This window comes from Balaenoptera physalus (assembly GCF_965194825.1).
Source record: "Balaenoptera physalus genome assembly, chromosome: 20".
Lineage (NCBI taxonomy): Eukaryota > Metazoa > Chordata > Mammalia > Artiodactyla > Balaenopteridae > Balaenoptera > Balaenoptera physalus.
Genome location: NC_138901.1, coordinates 15,488,818 through 15,513,630, shown reverse-complemented (window position 1 = coordinate 15,513,630; position 24,813 = coordinate 15,488,818). Strand labels below are relative to the sequence as shown.

General features: G+C 36.9%; 1 protein-coding gene across 16 annotated transcripts in view; it reads left to right on the top strand.

The window, feature by feature from the left end:
* The window catches only part of TANC2 (tetratricopeptide repeat, ankyrin repeat and coiled-coil containing 2), a gene marked incomplete at its 3' end in the record, with an annotated part of 361,692 nt that overhangs the window by 70,319 nt on the left and 266,560 nt on the right, over nt 1-24,813 (top strand). The window contains exon 1 of one of the 16 annotated variants that reach the window (XM_082443052.1): nt 7,414-11,235. The exons of the other annotated variants lie outside the window; for them this stretch is intronic. Of the gene's footprint in view, nt 1-7,413; nt 11,236-24,813 lie in introns of those variants that run through there. 16 annotated transcript variants of the gene reach the window in all.

Below are 24,813 nucleotides of genomic sequence, written 5' to 3'. Positions count from 1 at the left end.
TAAATTTGCAATAGAGAGCTGGATGCAATTAAGATATCTTTTGTTGAAGGAGAATGTTGCAAAGTAAGTTGGACTGAATGACTGTTGTACTAGGTGCTTTTGACAATAAAGAAACATCATTTTATTAAAGAAAACGTACAAATACTCTTACAGAATAAAAACAAAAGATTTTACGCTATAAATAGAGAATAATTCATTTTCAACTAAGCAATAAAAAAACTATTGCTAATATTCGTTTAACCATCTTTGTATTTATAATTCTAAGATCCAGGTAGTTTCTTAGGGTATTATTTATGATTTCACAGTAACAGTGTAGTTAAGAATAAAAGGAATAAAAAATGAAAACATTCTTAGAATGGGGTGAAATTTAAAGATACGTTTCTGGGAGTTTTATTTATTCTGGGAGTTTATTTTAGTATTTGTTTTGTGTTACTACAAATAATGCTGCAGTGAATATCCTTACATACGTATCTAGGGGCTCTACCTAAAAGTGGAATTGACGAGATGTAGATTATTTGCATTTTCAGTTTTACTAGATAATTTCTCTCCTGTGTCACTATATCAGTTTACACTCTTCTCAGAAGTGTTTGAGAGTTCCTGTTTTGCCATATCCTTTCCAACATTCACATGGTCAGACTTCTCCATTTTCCCCATTCTGGTAGATGAAAGGTAATACCCTACTGCTTTAATTTCTCTTTCCCTAATTTTTAGCAAGGCTGAATATCCTTTCATGTGGTTATTGGCCTTTCACATTTCCTCTTTTGTTAACAGCCTTCTCGTATCCTTTATGCATTTTCTCATGGATTATTTATCTTTTTCTTATTGAGTTGTGAATATTCTTTATATATTCTAGACAGGGTTCAGCAAACTGTAGCTCATGGGTCAGATCCAGCCCACCACCTGTTTTTGTGCAGATAGTTTTTACATTCATTTTAAATGATTCAGAAAAAAATAAATAAGAATAAAATGTCATAACGTGAACATTTATGAAATTTAGATTTCAGTGTCCATAAATAAAGTTTTATTGGAACAGAGCTTTAGCACTACAGTGGCAGAGTTGAGTAGTTGCAACAGAGAACATGTGATCTGCAAAGCCTAGAATATTTGTTGTCTTTACAGAAGTTTGTAGACCCTTAGATTGATCCTTAGTCTGTGATGTTTATGGCAGATATCGTCTCTCAGTCTCCATCTGGTCTTAAAACTTTGCTTTTGGTTATGAGACTAAAACTCTAAACTCCTGTTGAATAGAAGTTAAAAATTTTAATTTATTCATATTTGACATTCTTTTCCCCCATTTTGTTTCAGAAATCTTTCCTTAAAAGATCGCCAGTATATACTCCTGTATTTTCTTAAAATGGTTAAAGTTGTGTTTTTCAGTTTCAGATTTTTAGTACATTTTGGTTTTTCTTTTTCTATTTTTTCCGTTTAATTTTTGGTGATGGGATTATGGTGTGAGAAGAGGATATAATTGTTTTTTCTTATATGGAGGAAGACAATTTTCCCACCTTATTTGTTGTTGAGTAGCCTTTCCTTACTCCAGTGTTTTATAATACTATTTTTCATATACACATTTTCTTTATTTATATGCAAGTCTGTTTTCTGGTTTTTTATTCAGTTCCTTGCTTGTTCTTTGATTAAATATTTCTATATTCTCCTTGATCCTAATGATCTCTGTTATTCAAACACTTCATCATTGTATTCACATTTCCAAAGTTCCTTGGGAGAAAAATACAAAATGGTAATACTCTAGTCTTACCTTACTAGTGACATGTTTAGGGAAAGGAATATAGTTTTTGAGTTTTGTATATTATGTATATCAAGGTCATATTGTTAGCTTTAATAGCATTTTTTCCTTAAAACATTTTGATCTTTTTTTTCTTAACATCTTTATTGGAGTATAATTGCTTTACAATGTGTGTTAGTTTCTGCTTTATAACAAAGTGAATCAGTTATACATATACATATGTTCCCATATCTCTTCCCTCTTGCATCCCCCTCCCTCCCACCCTCCCTATCGCACCCCTCTAGGTGGTCACAAAGCACCGAGCTGATCTCGCTGTGCTATGTGGCTGCTTCCCACTAGCTATCTATTTTACGTTTGGTAGTGTATATATGTCCATGCCACTCTCTCACTTTGTCACAGCTTACCCTTCCCCCTCCCCATATCCTCAAGACCATTCTCTAGTAGGTCTGTGTCTTTATTCCCGTCTTGCCCCTAAGTTCTTCGTGAACTTTTTTTTTTTTCCTTAGATTCCGTATATATGTGTTAGCATATGGTATTTGTTTTTCTCTTTCTGACTTACTTCACTCTGTATGACAGACTCTAGGTCCATCCACCTCACTACAAATAACTCAATTTCATTTCTTTTTATGCCTGAGTAATATTCCATTGTATATATGTGCTACATCTTCTTTATCCATTCATCTGTTGATGGACACTTAGGTTGCTTCTGTGTCCTGGCTATTGTAAATAGTGCTGCAGTGAACATTTTGGTACATGTCTCTTTTTGAATTATGGTTTTCTCAGGGTATATGCCCAGTACTGGGATTGCTGGGTCATATGGTAGTTCTGTTTTTAGTTTTCTAAGGAACCTCCATACCGTTCTCCATAGTGGCTGTATCAATTTACATTCCCACCAACAGTGCAAGAGCGTTCCCTTTTCTCCACACCCTCTTCAACATTTATTGTTTGTAGTTTTTTTTTTTTTTTAAATTAATTAATTAATTTATTTATTTTTGGCTGTGTTGGGTCTTCGTCTCCGTGCAAGGACTTCCCCCAGCCGCGGCAAGCGGGGGCCACTCTTCATCGCGGTGCGCGGACCTCTCACCATCGCGGCCTCTCTCGCTGCGGAGCACAGGCTCCAGACGTGCAGGCTCAGTAGTTGTGGCTCACGGGCCTAGTTGCTCCGTGGCATGTGGGATCTTCCCAGACCAGGGCTCGAACCCATGTCCCCTGCATTAGCAGGCAGATTCTCAACCACCGCGCCACCAGGGAAGCCCTGTTTGTAGATTTTTTGATGATGGTCATTCTGACTGGTGTGAGATGATATCTCATTGTAGTTTTGATTTGCATTTCTCTAATGATTAATGATGTTGAGCATTCTTTCATGTGTTTGTTGGCAATCTGTATATCTTCTTTGGAGAAATGTCTATTTAGGTCTTCTGACCATTTTTGGATTGGGTTGTTTCTTGCTTTGATATTGAGCTGCATGAGCTGCTTGTAAATTTTGGAGATTAATCCTTTGTCGGTTGCTTCATTTGCAAATATTTTCTCCCATTCTGAGGGTTGTCTTTTCATCTTGTTTATGGTTTCCTTTGCTGTGCAAAAGCTTTTAAGTTTCATTAGGTCCTGTTTGTTTATTTTTGTTTTTACTCCCATTTCTCTAGGAGGTGGGTCAAAAAGGATCTTGCTGTGATTTATGTCATAGAGTGTTCTGCCTATGTTTTCCTCTAAGAGTTTGATAGTGTCTGGCCTTACATTTAGGTCTTTAATCCATTTTGAGTTTATTTTTGTGTATGGTGTTAGGGAGTGTTCTAATTTCATTCTTTTACATGTAGCTGTCCAGTTTTCCCAGCACCACTTATTGAAAAGGCTGTCTTTTCTCCACTGTATATTCCTGCCTCCTTTATCAAAGATAAGGTGACCATATGTGAATGGGTTTATCTCTGGGCTTTCTATCCTGTTCCATTGATCTATATGTCTGTTTTCGTGCCAGTACCATACTGTCTTGATGACTGTAACTTTGTAGTATAGTCTGAAGTCAGGAAGCCTGATTCCTCCAGCTCAGTTTTTCTTTCTCAAGATTGCTTTGGCTATTCGGGATCTTTTGTGTTTCCATACAAATTGTGAATTTTTTTGTGGTAGTTCTGTGAAAAATGCCATTGGTAGTTTGATAGGGATTGCACTGAATCTGTAGATTGCTTTAGGTAGTAGAGTCATTTTCACAGTGTTGATTCTTCCAATCCAAGAACATGGTATATCTCTCCATCTATTTGTATCATCTTTAATTTCTTTCATCAGTGTCTTATAATTTTCTGCATATAGGTCTTTTGTCTCCTTAGGTAGGTTTATTCCTAGGTATTTTATTCTTTTTGTTGCAATGGTAAATGGGAGGGTTTCCTTAATTTCACTTTCAGAATTTTCATCATTAGTGTATAGAAATGCAAGAGATTTCTGTGCATTAATTTTGTATCCTGCTACTTTACCGAATTCATTGATTAGCTCTAGTAGTTTTCTGGTAGCATCTTTAGGATTCTCTATGTATAGTATCATGTCATCTGCAAACAGTGACAGCTTTACTTCTTCTTTTTTGATTTGGATTCCTTTTATTTCTTTTTATTCTCTGATTGCTGTGGCTAAAACTTCCAAAACTATGTTGAATAATAGTGGTGAGAGAGGGCAACCTTGTCTTATTCCTGTTCTTAGTGGAAATGGTTTCAGTTTTTACCATTGAGGATGATGTTGGCTGTGGGTTTGTCACATATGGCCTTTATTATGTTGAGGAAAGTTCCCTCTATGCCTACTTTCTGGAGGGGTTTTATCATAAACCAGTGTTGAATTTTGTCGAAAGCTTTCTCTGCATCTATTGAGATGATCATATGGTTTTCCTCCTTCAATTTGTTAATATGGTGTATCACATTGATTGATTTGCGTATATTGAAGAATCCTTGCATTCCTGGGATAAACCCCACTTGATCATGGTGTATGATCCTTTTAATGTGCTGTTGGATTCTGTTTGCTAGTATTTTGTTGAGCATTTTTGCATCTATGTTCATCAGTGATATTGGCCTGTAGTTTTCTTTTTGTGTGACATCTTTGTCTGGTTTTGGTATCAGGGTGATGGTGGCCTTGTAGAACAAGTTTGGGAGTGTTCCTCCCTCTGCTATATTTTGAAAGAGTTTGAGAAGGATAGGTGTTAGCTCTTCTCTAAATGTTTGATAGAATTCACCTGTGAAGCCATCTGGTCCTGGGCTTTTGTTTGTTGGAAGATTTTTAATCACAGTTTCAATTTCACTGCTTGTGATTGGTCTGTTTATATTTTCTATTTCTCCTGGTTCAGTCTTGGAAGGTTGTGCATTTGTAAGAATTTGTCCATTTCTTCCATGTTGTCCGTTTTATTGGCATAGAGTTGCTTGTAGTAATCTCTCATGATCCTTGGTATTTCTGCAGTGTCAGTTGTTACTTCTCCTTTTTCATTTGTAATTCTATTTATTTGAGTCTTCTCCCTTTTTTTCTTGCTGAGTCTGGCTAATGGTTTATCAATTTTGTTTATCTTCTCAAAGAACCAGCTTTTAGTTTATTGATCTTTGCTATCATTTCCTTCATTTCTTTTTCATTTATTTCTGATCTGATCTTTATGATTTCTTTCCTCCTGCAAACTTTGGGGGTTTTTTTGTTCTTCGTTCTCTAATTGCTTTAGGTGTAAGGTTAGGTTGTTTATTTGAGATGTTTCTTATTTCTTGTGGTAGGAATGTATTGCTGTAAACTTACCTCTTAGAACTGCTTTTGCTGCATGCCATCGATTTTGGGTCGTCGTGTTTTCATTGTCATTTTTTTCTAGGTATATTTTGATTTCCTCTTTGATTTCTTCAGTGATCTCTTGGTTATTAAGTAGTTTATTGTTTAGCCTCCATGTGTTTGTATTTTTTACAGTTTTTCTCCTGTAATTGATATCTAGTCTCGTAGCGTTGTGGTCGGAAAAGATACTTGATACGATTTCAGTTTTCTTAAATTTACCAAGGCTTGATTTGTGACCCAAGATATGATCTATCCGGGAGAATGTTCCATGAGCACTTGAGAAGAATGTGTATTGTGTTGTTTTTGGATGGAATGTCCTATAAATATCAATTAAGTCCATCTTGTTTAATGTATCATTTAAAGCTTGTGTTTCCTTATTTATTTTCATGTTGGATGATCTGTCCATTGGTGAAAGTGGGGTGTTAAAGTCCCCTACTATGATTGTGTTACTGTCGATTTCCCCTTTTATGGCTGTTAGTATTTGCCTTATGTATTGAGGTGTTCCTATGTTGGGTGCATAAATTTTTACAGTAGTTATATCTTCTTCTTGGATTGATCCCTTGATCATTATGTAGTGTCTTTCTTTGTCTCTTGTAATAGTCTTTATTTTAAAGTCTGTTTTGTCTGATATGAGAATTGCTACTCCACCTTCCTTTTGATTTCCATTTGCATGGAATATCTTTTTCCATCCCCTCACTTTCAGTCTGTATGTGTCCCTAGGTCTGAAGAGGGTTTCCTGTAGACAGCCTATATACGGATCTTGTTTTTGTATCCATTCAGCCAGTCTGTGTCTTTTGGTTGGAGCATTTAATCCATTTACATTTAAGGTAATTACTGATATGTATGGTCTTATTACCATTTTCTTAATTGTTTTGGGTTTGTTTTTGTAGGTCTTTTCCTTCTCTTGTGTTTCCTGCCTAGAGAAGTTCCTTTAGCATTTGTTGTAAAGCTCGTTTGGTGGTGCTGAATTCTCTTAGCTTTTGCTTGTCTGTAAAGGTTTTAATTTTTCCATCAAATCTGAATGAGATCCTTTCTGGGTAATCTTGGTTGTAGGTTTTTCCCTTTCATCACTTTAAATATGTCCTGCCACTCCCTTCTGGCTTGCAGAGTTTCTCCTGAAAGATCAGCTGTTAACCTTATGGGGATTCCCTTGTGTGTTATTTGTTGTTTTTCCCTTGCTGCTTTTAATATTTTTTCTTTGTATTTAATTTTTGATAGCTTGATTAATATGTGTCTTGGCTTGTTTCTCCTTGGATTGATCCTGTATGGGACTCTCTGTGCTTCCTGGACTTGATTAACTATTTCCTTTCCCATATTAGGGAAATTTTCAACTATAATCTCTTCAAATATTTTCTCAGTCCCTTTCTTTTTCTCTTCTTCTTCTGGGACTCCTTTAATTCGACTGTTGGTGCGTTTAATGTTGTCCCAGAGGTCTCTGAGACTGTCCTCAATTTTTTTCATTCTTTTTTCTTTATTCTGCTTTGCAGTAGTTACATCCACTATTTTATCTTCCAGGTCACTTATCCGTTCTTCTGCCTCAGTTATTCTGCTATTGATCTCTTCTAGAGAATTTTTAATTTTATTTATTGTGTTGTTCATCACTGTTTGTTTGCTCTTTAGTTCTTCTAGGTCCTTGTTAAACGTTTCTTGTATTTTCTCCATTCTATTTCCAAGATTTTGGATCATCTTTACTATCATTATTCTGAATTCTTTTTCAGGTAGACTGCCTATTTCCTGTTCATTTGTTAGGCCTGGTGGGTTTTTGCTTTGCTCCTTCATCTGCTGTGTGTTTCTCTGTCTTCTCATTTTGCTTAACTTAGTGTGTTTGGGGTCTCCTTTTCGCAGGCTGCAGGTTCGTAGTTCCTGTTGTTTTTGGTGTCTGTCCCCAGTGGCTAAGGTTGGTTCAGTGGGTTGTGTAGGCTTCCTGGTGGAGAGGACTAGTGCCTGTGTTCTGGTGGATGAGGCTGGATCTTGTCTTTCTGGTGGGCAGGTCCATGTATGGTGGCATGTTTTGGGGTGTCTGTTGCCTTATTATGATTTTAGGCAGCCTCTGTGCTAATGGATGGGGTTGTGTTCCTATCTTGCTAGTTGTGTGGCATAGGGTGTCCAGCACTGAGCTTGCTGGTCGTTGAGTGAAGCTGGGTCTTGGTGTTGAGATGGAGATCTCTGGGAGCTTTTCGCCGTTTGATATTACGTGGAGCTGGGAGGTCTCTGTGGACCAGTGTCCTGAACTTGGTTCTCCCACCTCAGAGGCACAGCCCTGACGCCTGGCTGGAGCACCAAGAGCGTTTCATCCGCATGGCTCAGAATAAAAGGGAGAAAAAATAGGAAGAAAGAAGATAAAATAAAATAAAGTAAAATAAAATAAAATGAAGTTATTAAAATAAAAAATAATTATTGAGAAAAAATTTTTAAAAAGTGAACAAAACAAAACAGAACAAAACAAAAAACGGACAGACAGAACCCTAGGACAAATGGTAAAAGCAAAGCTATACAGACAAAATCACAGACGCATACACATACACACTCACAAAAAGAGAAAAAGGGAAAAAAATATAGATATCTTTGCTCCCAAAGTCCACCTCCTCAATTTGGGATGATTTGTTGTCTATTCAGGTATTCCACAGATACAGGGTACATCAAGTTGATTGTGGAGCTTTAATCCGCTGCTCCTGAGGCTGCTGGGAGAAATTTCCCTTTCTCTTCTTTGTTCGCACAGCTCCCAGGGTTCAGCTTTGGATCTGGACCCGCCTCTGCGTGTAGGTCGCCTGAGGGCATCTGTTCTTCGCTCAGACAGGACAGGGTTAAAGGAGCAGCTGATTTGGGGGCTCTGGCTCATTCAGGCCGGGGGGAGGGAGGGGTACGGAGTGTGGGGCGAGCCTGTGGCGGCAGAGGCCGGCGTGACGTTGCAACAGCCTGTGGCGCGCCGTGTGTTCTCCCGGGGAAGTTGTCCCTGGATCACGGGATCCTGGCAATGGCGGGCTGCACAGGCTCCCGGGAGGGGAGGTGTGGAGAGTGAGCTGTGCTTGCACACAGACTCCTTGGAGGCTGCAGCAGCAGCCTTAGCGTCTCATTCCCATCTGTGGGGTCCACGCTGATAGCTGCGGCTAGCGCCCATCTCTTGAGCTCCTTTAAGCAGCGCTGTTAATATCCTCTCCTCGCGCACCAGGAAACAAAGAGGCAAGAAAAACTCTCTTGCCTCTTCAGCAGCTCCATACTTTAACATTTTGATCTTGAATTTTTATTTTCATTGCCATCACTATCAAAATCAAATAATATAGTAAAGATTAGGTACTCACAAGTGCGTGGTATCGAGCTGAATACTTGAAAAAAACTTATGTATATATAAATATAAACCAGTAGCAACAAAGTATTATTTACAGATATAGGATAAATAAAGAATACTTTATTTGAAAAAAAATTGAAGAATATTTAGATAATATATGATTTGGGGGCTTTTTAATTACTTTGGGTTTTCAGTGTCAATACATTGTTTTTTTCATTTTGCAATTTCATTTATACTGGGCTTTTACTTAAATCATCTCTAGGTGATAACCATGGCTCCCTGTATCTATAATCCCCTTGTATGCTAACACTACTTTTAAATTTATGATTCTGATTCTGTTTGCAACCCACAGATGACGAAGAGAAGTGGGTGGTACTCAGTGAGTTAGGGAATTTGTTCATAGGAAGTTCCTGCTGAGGAGTAACAGGCTGGGGTGTAGCCAGGCCTTTGTGCACTCCCCCAGTTGATTCCCTACCTGCTCCTGTATTAGTACTGATGTTCTACACTCATCAACCGAGCTTGCATTGCAGCTGGGCTAACATGGCCATGTCAGTGTCAATACATTTAAACATACTTATCAGTCAAAACAGAAAGATGCTGTGCCTTGGGGATGAAGTGGGGAAGGGGAGATTTGAGTTTTAGTCTGTCAGTAGCTATCTTTCTTTTTAGGAAGTAAGAGGAATAAATATAAAGGTTTATTTTATTGTGAACTATGTGACATAAAGTTCTCTATTACTACTGCATTTGAAACTTATCCTCATATATGAAGGCAGGAATTTTGGATGAAAACCATTTTATCATGGCTCCACAAGTATATAGTAGTTGTTTCTTAGGTTTCTGCTCTAGATATCCTGAGAGTAGAAATCAGAAAATGAAAGAAAGCCAGTATTAGGAAAACAAAGGGAGAACTAATTAGAAATGAAGCTGGAAAAGTAGAACCTTATAGATCATGTTAAGAATTTTTATCTATTCTGATGGGAGATTGTTTAAACATTTTAAACATTAAATGGGGTAACTACTAGATTTGCGTTTCTAAATGATTACTCAGATGCTTCGTGGATAAACATTTAGAAGAGAATCAATATAAGAATGGATGCAGGTTGGATATGGAGATGGGAGGATGGATTCAAGAGACATTTAAGAAGGAAAATCAGCAGTATTTGGTAATGAATTCATTGAGATGGGGAACTCTGATAGAGAGTATCAGGTCTGAAGGGTGAGGGGAAGGTCATAATTTCATGTTTGGATATTTCGAGTTTGAAGTATATTTAAGACATTCAAATACACATTGCAAAAAACAGTTGTTATGTAGATGGAGCTTTCCAGTTTTCATGCAGATAGATGAATGAGGAGCTCCCTAAATAGAATAATGGATTTTAAAGTAGAGCATAAATATTTGGGTTGAGAATTGAGAATCAGTACAAAACTCTTGAGAGTGACTAATTTGGTTTTCAGGGGATTAAATAATTTCATTTCTGGCTGTTCATGTTTTCCTCCACCTAGTTCTAGATCTAGAAATTGATGAGGCTCTAAATAGAGGTGAAGATCAAATCAGATTTTAAATTGACTCCTTGGTTACAGTGGCTTTTATTTTCTCCTTCCCAATCTCCCATCTTCTATTCTCTGTCTTGGTTAATGACATTATAATCAGCGCAGTGGAATTCCCAAATCAATAATTCTAAGGCATCCTTAGAATTTCTTCCTTTTACTCATTTCACTCATGCAAGTTAATTAATTCAAGAGCTATTGTTTGAGCACCTATTATGTGTCAGATACTGTTCTAGGCATGGGGGATAGAACAGTGAATACAAAATTATTTACCCTCATGGAACTTAAATTCTAGTGGAGAACATGCCAAAATTAAGATAAATAAGCAAAATGTAGAATACGTTAGTGATAACTACTAAGAAAAATTAAGCAGGGAAGGGAGAAAAAAGTCTATCTATGTAAATATGGTGTGTGTGGGGGGGGGGTACAGTTTTAGATAGGGGTGGTGAGGGAAGGCATCACTGAGGGGACATTTAGGTATCTCCCTGAAGGAGATGAAGCAACAAGCCATACTGATATCTGAGAGAAAAGTATTCCAGGCAGAGGTCTTGATATGGGTATATTCTTGGAGTGTTTAAAGCACGGTGAGGGGAACCAGTATGCTTCCAGAAGCAAGAGAAGCCAGAGAGGCAAGAGTAGTAGGAGGTGAAGTCAGAGAGGGGATGGGGGCAGATCATATAATGCCTTGACCTAAGGACTTTGACTTTTACTCTTATTAAGGTGGGAAATCTTTGAAGGGTTTTCAGGAGAGGAATGTCATGGTCTGATTTGTGTTTTCACAGAACCATTCTGCTTGCTCTGTTGAGACTAGATTGAAGCCAGGCTGGGACAGAAGCTGAGAAACCAGGTTGTAGATGAAGGTGGCTTGGACCAGTAGCAAAGGGTGAGAGATAGTTTTGATATGTTATGAATGTATGGCTGACAGGATTTACTGTTGGTTTGTCTGTGCAGTGTGAGAGGAAAAGACGGGTTAAGGATGACTCCAAGGTTTTAGACTTGAGCAACTAAAAGAGTGGGGTTGCTGTTTACAGAGATGAAGAAGATTGTGAGAGGAGCAGGTTTATGGAGGAATATTAAGACATTAAATCTTGAGATGTTTATTTGATATTCAAAGTAGAGATGTAGGGTAGGTAACTCCATAAATATGGAGTTAGTCCATGGATGAGGTCCAGATAGAGATATAAATTTGGAAATCATCAGCATATAGATGAAACATAAAACCCTGGATCTGTTTGAGATAACCAAGGGAATGTACACAGCAAAGAGTACAGATTAGAAAAATGAGCCCTGGGGCAGTACAACATTTAGAGATGGGGGAGATGAAAAAGAACAAGTCAGGGAGACTGAGAAGGAGGAGCCACAGAGGTAGGAAAGTGTGGTGTCTTGGAAGTTAAGTGAAGACAAAGCTTCAGGGAAAAAAGAATGATTAACTGCATCAAATGTTGTTGACAAGTCAAAAAATAAGAAAACTGAGAAATGACCATTGGGTTTAGCAATGGACTTTATAAGAGATCCTGGTAAGTGTGAATTTTCTGGAGTGGTGTGGGCAAATGCCTGATGGGAGTGGATTCAAGGAAGAAAAGGGTAAGAAGATTGATGATAGTGATTAGAAACAACTCTTTTAACCGGCTACAAAGTCTTTGTACTTCTAAGTCCCAAATAGTCCATGAACCTACCTTTTCCTCTTTATTCTTAATGTTAATGCATTTGCTCAGGCTTTCCTTTCCTGTGGACTTACTGCAGCGATCTCTTTGCCTTTAGCCTATGACCCCATAGAGCCAACTTATATACACATGCCAAGTTTATCTTCTCAGAACACTAGTCAGATCATGCTCCTCCCCTGCTTAATGTCCTTCATTTTCTTCCCCACACTTAACAGGATAAAGGTCAAACTGATCATCGTGATTATGCCGTTTGTGATTTTGCCTCTGCCAACTTTTCTACTTTTATATTCTGCCTCTTCCCCATACTTTTCTGTTCTCTAGCCATACCAAACTCTTTGAATTTCCCTAAATGCACTATGTTCTTTTACTCCTGTCTGTCTTTGCAAATAAAATATGGTACTGTTTCTGAACATCCCTTCTCATACTTTAGAAGCTGTGGCTTCCCTGAGACCCAGTAATAGGAAGAAGCAGAGGCTTATTCTAGTTTTTAGAATCTTAGGAAACTTTACATTTAGGTGAAATCATCATCTCAGTAATGTAACTTATCAAGCCCAGTACAGAGATGTACATTCAGACTAGTTAACTGTAGGTTAAACTCTTCTCCACTTTACTATCCCAGTTTAATCTACAACCCCCTGTGCAAGTCACCAAAATAAATTATAATAAAAAATAAACAGAAGAGATCAGAGAGTGAACCTGTGAATATAATCTTTGTCCTCAATTGAGAGATCATATCCTTCTCTGCAATTAATATCTTTGACCTATAGCATCTGTCTGTTAGCACTGGAAAATTTCAGATGGATTCAGTTCATCACTGTACCACAGCACCACTTAATCTCTACTAACGTTTCCCAACTTTGGCTGCAATTTGTAATCATCCAGGGAGCTCTAAAGAAATATTCATGCCTGGGTCTCACTCTCAGTGATTCTTGTTTAATTGATTTGGGGGAGTGGCTTCAGCATTGAGGATTTTTCACAATCCCTGGATTCCTAGATCATTCTAATGTGCAGCCAAGATTGAGACCTATGTGTATGCTCTTCAGCATCCAGTGTCAACAGATAAGAACACTAAATATAAATGAAGTAAGTATGTGTGTGTATATATACAGTTATTGTTGACATTCAGTTATATTTTTAACTATTATAAATTGCTGTGCTGGACCTTTTTTTAAAGCTTCAACTTCACAGACTGTTAAAAAAATAATAAATTGACAAAAACAAAGAAACCCCAGATTCCTTCTGGCTCTGTCATTCTGTGAATCTAAGAAGTACTATGTGTAGAGCTATCTATCTTACTAGGAAACTCCATGTGGAGAAAACTGTTAGATCAAGCTCAAGAATTTAAGTGAGCTATACTGAGTACCCAGTTTGAGGGGAAGAAGTTTGAAATCAGAGATTATTTCAAATTCACCTTGGAATTTTTTCATCTTTTTTTTTATATCCTACAACCATATTGTTAGAGCTCCTTAACATGTCATGGTATGTTTGTATATAGATGTGAATAAACTATATTCCCTTTTGCAAGGAGGTGACATAGAATGGTGGAGAAGAGAACAGGCCTTTAGAATCAGGCCATTTCAGATCCTGGGTCCTGCACTTACTAACTCTACAGTTGTGACCATTTTTGCTTAAAGTCTCGACTCCTGTTTCCTGATCTAATAAAAAGAAAACTAATATTTATCTCATAAGGTTTTTTTTTGTTTTTTGTTTTTCTTTTAATTTTTGGCTGCATTGGGTCTTCGTTGCTGCATGCGGGCTTTCTCTAGTTGTGGCGAATGGGGTCTACTCTTTGTTGCGGTGAGTGGGCTTCACGTTGTGGTGGCTTCTCTTGTCGCGGAGCACGGGCTCTAGGTGCATGGGCTTCAGTAGTTGTGGCTCGTGGGCTCTAGAGTGCAGGCTCAGTAGTTGTAGCACACGGGCTTAGTTGCTCCACAGCATGTGGGATTTTCCCGGACCAGGGATCGAACCCCTGTTCCCTGCATTGGCAGGCGGATTCTTAACCACTGCACCACCGGGGAAGTCCCGTCTCATAAGGTTTTACTGAGAATTGAACTACATAAATTCGTAAAACATTTATCATAGTGCCTGACACATAGTAAAGACCAAGTAGGTAATGACTTTTTTCACTAATGTTGGCACACTCTAAGAAGCTTGAGCTTCACTTTTTCCTTTTCAGTTATGTAGGATATTTATTTAACTAGTTTCATGCTATTAATAGTATGTATTCTTGAAATGATATGGTGAGGATGGCAATTTGCCTGTGTCTTCCTCCCCGAAACCTATAATCTCAGTCTAATTCCAATCTAATCATGAGAAAAACATTAAACAAACCCAGCTGAGGGACATTCTACAAAATTCCTGACCAGTACTCCTCAAAACTGTCAAGGTCACCCAAAACAAGGAAAGTCTGATAAACTGTTATAGTCTGAGGAGACTTAGGAGACAGGATGACTAAATGTAATATAGTATCATGGAATGGAAAAAACAGTAGATAAAAACTGAGGAAATCTAAATAAGTATGTACTTTAGTTAATAATAATGTCAATATTGATTGATTAGTTTGGACAAATGACTAGACTAATCTAAGATGGGAAGCCAGGTTTAGGGTTTATAAGATCTCCCTGTACTGTCTTAGCAACTTTTCTGTAAATCTAAAACTATTCTAAGATAAAAAGTTTACTTTTAAAAAAAGCAAAAAATATATAATTGTAGACACCTTTATTTTTAACAGTTACTCTATTAATTTAACTCAGTGTTAGGCTTGATATTTTGTATATTCATTGTGCACCTTGAAAGCACAGTAATCAACTTTTAAACTACTGACATTATTACTGGTGATTGCTCCATTTACAATTAGCAAGTCTACCTTGTTTCCCTGTTATTAGTCATCATCATTGATGCATTAGCTACATCATGAGAATCAAAACATTCTGTGTTTAGCAGAACTTTTCTTGAGCTACAGATCAGACTTTTTAGGACATTTTGGATGCCTTAGGCAAATATAAATTACTAACTCATCATAGAGAAGTTATTATTTTTTAAATTTAGAGTATACAAGCTAGGTCTATGAAAACCTGTGAACTTGGCAGTTTTATATTCTGGCAAACTTTGAAAATATTTTATAGTATACTGTTGAAAAGTGTTAGCTGTAGTACTTATGGCATGTTAATCAGTATATTTTATTTGGTGTAGAATGCTTCCTTTTCTCTTTAAAGAAACGCTGTATATGTTTTGTTAAGAACTAAATAAACTTTTAGGTGGGTCTGGGCTTCCCTATGAAAATTTTTATTGATAAATAAAGATCATGGAGATAGATGTGGAGGATAAGGTCATAGTGCTTTTGAATGATGCCGCTCATCTTTTCTTTTCATAGAAATAGTTTGGATAAGAAAAGAGAAACACTGAACTCCTAAAACTGTATCTCAAACCATATCAATACCACTTTTTGGTTTTTTCCTTGAACTTAATTTGATGAATACATTAATTTTAGAGCTGGCCCTTGACAAAATTAATTCAACTGTTGTTTTTTCTTTTCAAAGAATACCTTTTAACTCCCAAGTTGGCACTGAAAATACCAATATGAAAAAGGCTTTCAAAGGCACATTTTGAACATTTTACAGTCCAGAGATAGTCATATAAATAACTATTATACAGTGTGGCAGTGCTATAAAACAGATATGTATAATGTGCTTTGGAAGCACAGAAGAGGGAACGTTTAATCTTTTCTGATAGGCCTCCAGAAAGTCTTTACAGAGAAGATTGGAAATGACATTTAAGCCATCTTTTGGTGAAAGGATGTTGTTGATCATGATGATGATAGATAAAAGAGTACAGTTATCATTTAATAAGTGTTTACTTAGTGCCAGATGGCATGCTGTGTTTTATATTACTACATTTGTTTCTCACCACAACTCAATAGGGTATTACTGTATCAATTTCACAGAAGTATGTAGATGAGTGATCATGACTGTTCTAATAAAACTTTATTTATGGGCACTAAAATTTCAATTTTATACCATTTTTATTTGTCACAGAATATTATTTTTTTAACTGTTTTTCAGTTATTTAAAAATGTAAAAACCATTCTTAGCTCACTGGCTGTCCAAAAAAAGGCGGCAGGGTAGATTTGGCTTATGGACTAGTTTACTGACCTCTGGTTTATATGATGAAGGGGATTTATTGGATTATATAACTGTAGTCCAGAGATAGGGTACTTTTCTTCAGTAATTCAGTGTCAACAAGGATCTTAGTGTCTTCTGTCTCTCTACCGTAACTTTCATAGTGTTAGCTTTATCCCGTAGTTCATTCCCCTTGTGTTTACAAGATGGCAGTCAGGATATCCAGGGTCTCCGTGGGTTATCTTCCATGTCTAGGGAGAGACAAGACCTTTTTCAGAAGCTCTTTCTAATCTCTCTTGAACTTAATCCCATCAGGTTTTACCCCTACCACTCCACAGGGACCATACTAAATCATCTACACTGACAAATTCAGTGATCAGTTCTCACTCTTCATATTACTTGACCTGTCAACATCTGATCTTTTCCCTTCCATGAAACTCTTTACTTGACTTCTGTACTCTTCTAGTTTTGTTCCTGTTCTCTGGCCACTGCTTCTTATTGTCTGCTGGTCTCTCCTCATACCTGCAGCCTCTACATGTTGAATTCAGCCCCAAGGCTTAGACCTCTGACCTCTTTTCTCTCTCTCTGTCTCTCTCCTATCTATACTCCCTTCCTTGGGAATGTCATACACTTTATTTATTTATTTATTTATTTAATAGTCAGGCTATAGTTTATTACAGCAAAGGGATAAAAAGCAGGATCAATAAAGGAAAAAGGTACATCAGGCAGAAGCTGGAGGATACCAGGTATAAGCTTCCAAGAGTCCTCTCCCAGTGGAGTCACACAGGACATACTAAATCCCCCAGCAATGAACTGGAGAAACACATGCAAAATGTTTTCTGCCAGGGAAGTTTGCTTGAGCCTAAAAGTCCAGGGTTTTTATTGGGGTAACTGCAGTGCTGATTGCAGTTACTGAAACTTCAGACCCCCCAGAAGGAAAGCAGGTGTTCACCATAAATCACATTTTTTACACACACTGTCCACACAAGCTGGTATAATGTGGTTCAAGACCTCAAGCATGCACAGTGCCCTAACCAGTTAGTAGCATAGGGAACATTCTAAGACCTCAGTTCCTAGGAGCCAGCCAAGGCTAGTCATACAGGTAGGCCCTTCTGAGAATGTACAAGATTTGAGTAACTCAAGGCTACTGGGTTAATTCTTTACTTCACAGATAGGTATCAAATTATCGTGAATTTAATGTACTATATAAATACATATTGATAAAGCAGTACATTATAAAATATATACATCAAATTATTAAATTATAATTAAATGTAAATAAATATATCATAAATGTTATATGACATATCATATATATGATAAGCAGCACATTAAATGCAAGGTATTATTATTATTACAAATGAGTAATGAGGGCTAGAGCTGTCCTAGGGTGTGACTGAGCTGAGTAATAAGGGACATTTGCAAGGCAACTCCTCAGAGCAGTGAATGGGAGGATGTGAAAAAATCCCACTGAAGAGTTTTTCTCTCTGATAGAGATAATTTTGTCACTAGAACCATTTTGTCCCTCTCCAGTTTGTGGGAATGTCATACACTTTAAATGTGATTTATGTAATGATGGCATATGTATGTGTCCATCTCTGCTTATTTGTCTAATAGGCATCTCAAACTTAGTATGTCCAAAACTGAGCTCCACATACTCTTCTCATCCCCAAGCCTATTCTCTCACAGTCTTTCCTATCTCAGTAAATTGCAGATCCATTGTTTGGGCCCCAAATAGCAGAATTACCCCTGACTTCTTTCTGTATCTTTCTCTTCTGACAGCAGATTCTCTCCACTGTTCCTTCAGAATATATCCAGAATCTGACCTCTTCTCACCACCTCTACTACTCACTTAGTCCAGGTGTTTATCCTTTTCGTGTTTTTTCAGTAGCCTCTTAATTGGTCTCTACTTCTGTCCTCTTCTGTTCACTTCAGTTCCAAACCACTGCCACCACCACCATCTTAATGATTTGTTTGTTATAGTAAAAGACAGTGGAGGGTCTGGAAATGAAGACAGATTTTTGAAACCAGACACTTTAAATTTTAGGATTGCTACTTACTAGCAGTGTAATTTTGGGAAAGTCACTTTTCTTCTCTGAATGTGTCTTACATTTAAAATGGGCATAGGGCTTCCCTGGTGGCACAGTGGTTGAGAATCCGCCTGCCAAGGCAGGGGACATGGGTTCGATCCCTGGTCTGGGAAGATCCCATATGCCGTGGAGCAACTAAGCCCGTGCGCCACAACTACTGAGCCTGTGCTCTAGAGCCCGTGAGCCACAACTACTGAGCCCACGTGCCTAGAGCCCGTGCTCCGCAACGAGAGAAGCCACCACAATGAGAAACCCACACACTGCAACGAAGAGTAGCCCCCGCTCGCCGCAACTAGAGAAAGCCTGCGCGCAGCAACGAAGACCCAACACAGCCAAAAATAAATAAACAAAATAAATAAATTTATTTTAAAAAATGGGCATAGTACTTGTTTCATTGAATTATTAGTAGTATTAAATGAGATAATGTTGTAAAGACCTTACTGACCCCATAGCCAGCAGAGAATAGATACTGAACAAATTGTAGTTCTTTTCTCTTTTCTACACCAAACAGATGAGCTGCTTTTCATCTTTTCTGGTTATCATCGTGCTTATGTAGCCAAGGAACATCTTCTGTATGTACCTCTTCATAAGTGGACCTTGGCTGATAAATAAATCTAGCTTATGTTCCTGGTCCCTACTTTTGCATTTTCATTACATTCCATATATGTCCTCCAATTCATGTCTCCCCTTGTTGGCAGTAAGTGTATACAGTTCTTGCAGATTCATACCTGAATAGTAAAAGAGACCAGAGTTCAAACCTGAATAGTAAAACTTTAATCTATATGTATAATAGATTATATGTATATAGTTTTAATAGTTCCCACCCCTTCTATTAAGGTCATATATTTATACTTCTAAAGGAGGATTGAAGACAGTCAACTTCATAAAATCTAATATTTATTCTGGCACATTATTTAACTGCGAATACTAAAGATGGGCTGGGGCTACCGAATTCAAGGTCACTTAAGTTGTTTATTTTTCAACTGTAATATTTTGATCCTGGACTGAGAAGAATAATCATTTGAAGTATCTTCTACTTGCAGGAAAGAAAACATTTGTCTTGGACTTGGGCACTTTCTTATAAGCCTTTCTCTAACTTAAATTTCTTCATAGGAAAACACTAAATACGGAATATCCCTATGTGGTTGGTATTTTTTTTACTTAGACTATTTTAGTGTATTTATAACCTGAGTTGAAAGCTGTTCACACTATGAAGTAAATATTCCTATGACATTTTCCCCTTTTAAATAATGGGACGAGGAAGTCTATTAAAGGTGTATTGTTTTATATTATTTGCTGGATTTAATTTAGCATGCTGATAAAAAAACAAATGTTCTCTGATGAGAACAAATCTAGGAAACCTAAGCTCTAATTTTAAAAGCTAGCACTTAAATTGGACAGTCAGGTCTTTTCTTTTTGAATTTTGTACCTGTTACATCAGTGGGATTTCCTTTGTAAAGCTCAATAAGTATATTTGAAGAAAGTCTTTAACTCAAGCTTGATGAGTAAATTCTAACTTCACAGACACAGCCCTGTTCTCCCTTCTGCACTTCAGGGTGAGGTAATGAGTCTTATGCAAGTAACTTGACTTGCTTGATGACTGAAGGTCTTCTGTTTTGTCCATAAATGTAGTTGTATGTATTATGTGTGGGAGGTCTTATCTGTACTGAAGGAATTGTGTTTTAAGGAAAGCAAAAATATGTAAAGTACTGTACATCATTGCAGTCTTGCTGTTTTGGATAATGGAGTCATTGATTGCATAGCATACCACAAGACACTTTTAAAGAGCTTCAACTTTTTTTCTGTACCATCTTGGGTCAATGGTGAGTTTATTATTTTAAAAAAATCTTTAGCTGTTTACTTTTACCTGAGAGTTAATCTCAAGTCTTATGACTAACCTCCACTGGAGTAAGACATGGTTAAGATTTCAGTCGTAGAGGAGTGATTTGCTCAAATTAACTGCAATGTATTTCTGATTTAATTTTTTAAATTCAGGCAATTAAAACATTTTAGATTATGATGGTATCAAAATTGGTGACTTTTTGTCTTGCCGTTGGCTGGCTGACTCAAAACTGTCTTAAACCATTTCTTGTCTGTAGTTGTCCTGTAGGTTGTTTTATTGATACGCTGACATACTGCAGATCGTGCAAATTTAATGCTGTTTGAAGCCTTGTTTTTTTATTTCTTATTCTCCTTTTATTATTTAGAAAGACATCCTGGTGAGGGGAAATGTCTGTATTTTATTCATATTACTTCTTACGTACTTCAGGGGCATGTTTTGATGTTAAAACAGAGAATGTGATGCATGTATGTAATTTTATGCATGTGGAAAATGAAAATTTAAGACAGGCCTGAATACAAGTGTTGCTCATTGTAATTTATTCCCAAGTAAAAGAGAAGAAAGAAATTTGCTTTAAAAAATTAGATGATCAGTAGGAAGGGAAATTGACTAGGACTGTATTTACATATCCCGATCCCTGATATAAGATGCCACAGATTTCTTGTATAGTTTTATCTTTTCATAAAATGAATTTTTGTTTCACAATAATTTAGGACCTCATAATACTTTATTTTTTTTCTTTACCTGTTGAGAGACCTGGATTGTTTGACATGTAGAATTTCCCACAATCAGTATTTTTGTTGATTATACACTCAGGAACAATTCAGCATTTTCTTCTGTTCTTTGTTTTTCCTGGAAACTGACAGCTAGTTTCAGAGGTTTGACTAGACTCAGGTTTGATTGCTTTGGCAAAACTGTAGTTGTGTTCCTATCATTAGGAGGCATATAATGTCCAGTTTTTTCTCTTTTTTTATGTTACTAGCCATTGATGTTCAATGGCTGCAGAGATATTAATTAATTGCAATTTGTGAAATGGTGATATTTTATCTTTTGTTTCCCATTTATTTGGAATAATTTTATAGAGAGAGCTCTCTTATATACTTTTTGGCTACTAGTACAGTTTATATAGGAAATGTAGGATGAATTGCTAATTCTTTCATTTCCACAGTTTTCAGGATAATGAACTGGGCCCCTCTCAACCTCAGAAGGTGACCAGTTAGTGTGGTAGCGCTGTGGTTTGTTTGTTGTTTGTTTGTTTTTTTTTTAAAATCATTATCATCTATAGTCAATTGTACATTTAGTTAGTTAGTTCTCTGGTAGAGCTAGGAAGAGATCCATGGGACAGTATTCCCTGAGTTCTTGCATGTTGATGAGCTTCTTCACTGAGTCTTTTTTGACATGACCTCAATTTTACATTGTCTTTAATAGCTTCTTTACTGTTGCATATGTCAGGGTGTTCCAAGTTCATCTAGTACTTTTCCTTTGCTAAACCAGCTGGTTCTTTAAGAAGTTCTGATTTCTTTTAACGAGAATGGCATTGGAGGATAACAGTCTGGGCCCTAGGAGTGGTTAGTACTACTTGATTAGTCAAGATGTTAGGTGTTTTAAGTGAACAGAGCTAGGACATACATGTGACTTATAAGACTGTACTGATGTTTCCAATATAGATTCAATACTAAAGAGTTTTTACTTAACTTCTTCTATAGTCTTATATCTATAGTTCCTTTCTTCCACACTGAAAATTCTGGTTCTCAAGATGATACCATTAGAGTATCCCATAATTATTCATTTGCTTTATCCTGCTTTTTAAATACAGTGGTCTCACAACATTACAATTACCAGTTTTGATTTCTGAAATCAGTTACTTTTTGTTTATTCTTTCTTCGTTTGTTTTGGCTGTACTGTATCTTCATTGTCAGATCTTATAGCCATTACATATTATAATCTCTCCATTTAAAACTTAGTCTTTTTTTTTTTTTTCATGTAATGTCTGAAACATTTATATTAACATATTTCCATACATATTTCCATAACCCAATGAAAGTTTAGTATTAGTTGTTTTGTTTGTTTTTTTATACTGCAGGTTCTTATTAGGCATCAATTTTATACACATCAGTGTATACATGTCAATCCCAATCGCCCAATTCAGCACACCACCATCCCCACCTCACCGCAGTTTTCCCCCCTTGGTGTCCATATGTCCATTCTCTACATCTGTGTCTCAACTTCTGCCCTGCAAACTGGCTCATCTGTACCATTTTTCTAGGTTCCACATACATGCATTAATATATGATATTTGTTTTTCTCTTTCTGACTTACTTCACTCTGTATGACAGTCTCTAGATCCATCCACGACTCAACAAATGACTCAATTTCGTTCCTTTTTATGGCTGAGTAATATTCCATTGTATATATGTACCACAACTTCTTTATCCATTCATCTGTTGATGGGCATTTAGGTTGCTTCCATGACCTGGCTATTGTAAATAGTGCTGCAATGAACATTCGGGTGCATGTGTCTTTTTGAATTACGGTTTTCTCTGGGTATATGCCCAGTAGTGGGATTGCTGGGTCATATGGTAATTCTATTTTTAGTTTTTTAAGGAACCTCCATATTGTTCTCCATAGTGGCTGTATCAATTTACATTCCCACCAACAGTGCAAAAGGGTTCCCTTTTCTCCACACCCTCTCCAGCATTTGTTGTTTGTAGATTTTCTGATGATGCCCATTCTAACAGGAGTGAGGTGATACTTCATTGTAGTTTTGATTTGCATTTCTCTAATAATTAGTGATGTTGAGCAGCTTTTCATGTGCTTCGTGGCCGTCTGTATGTCTTCTTTGGAGAAATGTCTATTTAGGTCTTCTGCCCATTTTTGGATTGGGGTGTTTGTTTCTTTGATATTGAGCTGAATGAGCTGTTTATATATTTTGGAGATTAATCCTTTGTCCGTTGATTCATTTGCAAATATTTTCTCCCATTCTGAGGGTTGTCTTTTCGTCTTGTTTATGGTTTCCTTTGCTGTGCAAAAGCTTTGAAGTTTCATTAGGTCCCACTTGTTTATTTTTGTTTTTATTTCCATTACTCTAGGAGGTGGATCAAAAAAGATCTTGCTGTGATTTATGTCAAAGAGTGTTCTTCCTATGTTTTCCTCTAAGAGTTTTATAGTGTCCAGTCTTATATTTAGGTCTCTAATCCATTTTGAGTTTATTTTTGTGTATGGTGTTAGGGAGTATTCTAATTTCATTCTTTTACATGTAGCTGTCCGGTTTTCCCAGCACCACTTATTGAAGAGACTGTCTTTTCTCCATTGTATATCTTTGCCTCCTTTGTCATAGATTAGTTGACCATAGGTGCGTGGGTTAATCTCTGGGCTTTCTATCTTGTTCCATTGATCTATGTTTCTGTTTTTGTGCCAGTACCATATTGTCTTGATTACTGTAGCTTTGTAGTATAGTCTGAAGTCAGGGAGTCTGATTCCTCCAGCTCCATTTTTTTGCCTCAAGACTGCATTGGCTATTCGGGGTCTTTTGTGTCTCCATACAAATTTTAAGATGATTTGTTCTAGCTCCGTAAAAAATGCCATTGGTAATTTGATAGGGATTGCATTGAATCTGTAGATTGCTTTGGGTAGTATACTCATTTTCACAATGTTGATTCTTCCAATCCAAGAACATGGTATATCTCTCCATCTGTTGGTATCATCTTTAATTTCTTTCATCAGTGTCTTATAGTTTTCTGCATACAGGTCTTTGGTCTCCCTAGGTAGGTTTATTCCTAGGTATTTTATTCTTTTTGTTACAATGGTAAATGGGAGTGTTTCCATAATTTCTCTTTCAGAATTTTCATCATTAGTGTATAGGAATGCAAGAGATTTCTGTGCATTAATTTTGTATCCTGCAACTTTACCATATTCATTAATTAGCTCTAGCAGTTTTCTGGTGGCAGTTTTAGGATTCTCTATGTATAGTATCATGTCATCCGCAAACAGTGACAGTTTTACTTCCTCTTTTCCAATTTGTATTCCTTTTATTTCTTTTTCTTCTCTGATTGCCGTGGCTAGGACTTCCAGAACTATGTTGAATAATAGTGGTGAGAGTGGACATCCTTGTCTCGTTCCTGATCTTAGAGGAAATGCTTTCAGTTTTTCACCATTGAGACTGATGTTTGCTGTGGGTTTGTCATATATGGCCTTTATTATGTTGAGGTAGGTTCCCTCTATGCCCACTTTCTGGAGAGTTTTTATCATAAATGGGTGTTGAATTTTGTCAAAAGCTTTTTCTGCATCTATTGAGATGATCATATGGTTTTTATTCTTCAGTTTGTTAATATGGTGTATCACATTAATTGATTTGCATATATTGAAGAATCCTTGCATCCCTGGGATAAATCCCACTTGATCGTGGTGTATGATCCTTTTAATGTGTTGTTGGATTCTGTTTGCTAGTATTTTGTTGAGGATTTTTGCATCTATATTCATCAGTGATATTGGTCTGTAATTTTCTTTTTTTGTAGTGTCTTTGTCTGGTTTTGGTATCAGGGTGATGGTGGCCTCATAGAATGAGTTTGGGAGTGTTCCTTCCTCTGCAATTTTTTGGAAGAGTTTGAGAAGGATGGGTGTTAGCTCTTCTCTAAATGTTTGATAGAATTCACCTGTGAAGCCATCTGGTCCTGGACTTTTGTTTGTTGGAAGATTTTTAATCACAGTTTCAATTTCATTACTTGTGATTGGTCTGTTCATATTTTCTGT